General features: G+C 51.0%; 1 protein-coding gene across 1 annotated transcript in view; it reads left to right on the forward strand.

The window, feature by feature from the left end:
• RBM14 (RNA binding motif protein 14) overlaps positions 1-2,389 on the forward strand; it is a 13,685-nt gene that overhangs the window by 5,371 nt on the left and 5,925 nt on the right. The window lies entirely within an intron of this gene.

Consider the following 2,389-nt stretch of genomic DNA (forward strand, 5'->3'; position numbering starts at 1 on the left):
AAGGAGGGGGTGGGGAGGGAGGGGGTGACGCCGGATTTTGGGGTAAATAATACAGGATTTGGGGGTCGGGTCTGGGATACCCAAATGGTAAATGTTGGGGTTCGGTGATGCCGGATTCTGGGCTCAATAACAGCGGATTTGGGGCTCGGTGACACCAGATTCTGGGCTCCCCAAATGCCAGATTTTGGGGTTTGGTGACACCGGATTCTGGGCTAAATAACAGGAGATTTGGGGCTCGGGCTGGGCTCGGTGACACCGGATTCTGGGCTCCCCAAATGCCAGATTTTGGGGTTTGGTGACACCGGATTCTGGGCTAAATAACAGGAGATTTGGGGCTCGGGCTGGGCTCGGTGACACCGGATTCTGGGCTCCCCAAATGCCAGATTTTGGGGTTTGGTGACACCGGATTCTGGGCTAAATAACAGGAGATTTGGGGCTCGGGCTGGGCTCGGTGACACCGGATTCTGGGCTCCCCAAATGCCAGATTTTGGGGTTCAGTGATGCCAGATTCTGGGCTAAATAACACCGGATTTGGGGTTCAGTGACACCAAACTTGGGGCTCAGTCTGGGCTCCCCAAATGCTAAATTTTGGGGTTCGGTGACACCGGATTCTGGGCTAAATAACAGGAGATTTGGGGCTCGGGCTGGGCTCGGTGACACCGGATTCTGGGCTAAATAACACCAGATTTGGGGCTCGGTCTGGGCTCGGAGACACCAGATTCTGGGCTAAATAACACCAGATTTGGGGCTCGGTCTGGGCTCGGAGACACCAGATTCTGGGCTAAATAACACCAGATTTGGGGCTCAGTCCTGGCTCCCCAAATACCAGATTTTGGGGTTTGGTGACACCGGATTCTGGGCTCAATAACACAGGATTTAGGGCTTGGTCCTGGCTCCCCAAATGCCAAATTTTGGGGTTCAGTGACACCAGTTTCTGGGCTCCCCAAATGCCAGATTTTGGGGTTCAGTGACACCGGATTCTGGGCTCAATAACACCAGATTTGGAGCTTGGTCTGGGCTCCCCAAATGCTACATTTTGGGGTTCAGTGATGCCATATTCTGGGCTCAATAACACCGGATTTGGGGTTCAGTCCTGGTTTGGTAACACCAGATTCAGGGTTCAGTCTTGGTCCCGTAACAGCAGATTTGGGGCTCGGTGACACCAGATTCTGGGTTCAGTTACACCAAATTTGGGGCTCAATCTGGGTTCAGTGACACCAAATTTGGGGCTCAATCTGGGTTTAGTGACACCAAATTTGGGGCTCAGTTTGGGTTCATCGACACCAGATTTGGGTCTCAATGACACCAAATTTGAGGCTCAATCTGGGTTTGGTGACACCAGATTTGGGTCTTGATGACACCAAATTTGGGGCTCAATCTGGATTTGGTGACACCAAATTTGGGGCTCAATCTGGGTTCAATGACACCAAATTTGGGGCTTGGTGACACCAAATTTGGGGCTTAATCTGGGCTCAGTGACACCAAATTCGGGTCTTGGTGACACCAAATTTGGGGCTCAATCTGGGTTCAGTGACACCAAATTTGGGGCTCAATCTGGGTTCAATGATACCAAATTTGGGTCTTGATGACACCAAATTTGGGGCTCAATCTGGGTTCAGTGACACCAAATTTGGGGCTTAATCTGGGCTCAGTGACACCAAATTCGAATCTTGGTGACACCAAATTTGGGGCTCAATCTGGGTTTAGTGACACCAAATTTGGGGCTCGGTGACACCAGATTCTGGGCCCAGTGACGCCAAATTTTGGGCTCAGTGACACCAAATTTGGGGCTCAATTTGGGTTCAGTGACACCAGATTTGGGGCTCAATCTGGGTTCAATGATACCAAATTTGGGTCTCGATGACACCAAATTTGGGGGTTGGTGATGCCAAATTTGGGGCTCAGTGACACCAGATTCTGGGTTCAGTGACACCAAATTTGGGGCTCAATTTGGGTTCAATGACGCCAGATTTGGGGCTCAATCTGGGCTCAGTAACTCTGGATTTGGGGCTCAGTGACATGAAATTTGGGGCTCAATCTGGGTTTGGTGACACCAAATTTGGGGCTCAATCTGGGTTCAATGACGCCAGATTTGGGGCTCAATCTGGGCTTAGTGACACCAAATTCGGGTCTCAATCTGGGTTCAGTGACACCAGATTTGGGGCTCAATCTGGATTTGGTGACACCAAATTTAGGACTTAATCTGGGCTCAATGACTCCAGATTTGGGTCTCGATGACACCAAATTTTGGGCTCAATCTGGGTTCGGTGACACCAAATTTGGGGCTCAGTGACACTGGATTCAGGGCTCAGTTTGGGTTCGATAACACCAAATTCGGGGCTCGTTGCCCCCGACTCCCAATTACCACCCCCTTCCCCTTTCCCCCCCC

Source organism: Calidris pugnax, unplaced genomic scaffold, assembly GCF_001431845.1.
Source record: "Calidris pugnax isolate Ruff unplaced genomic scaffold, ASM143184v1 scaffold608, whole genome shotgun sequence".
NCBI classification, from domain to species: Eukaryota; Metazoa; Chordata; class Aves; order Charadriiformes; family Scolopacidae; genus Calidris; species Calidris pugnax.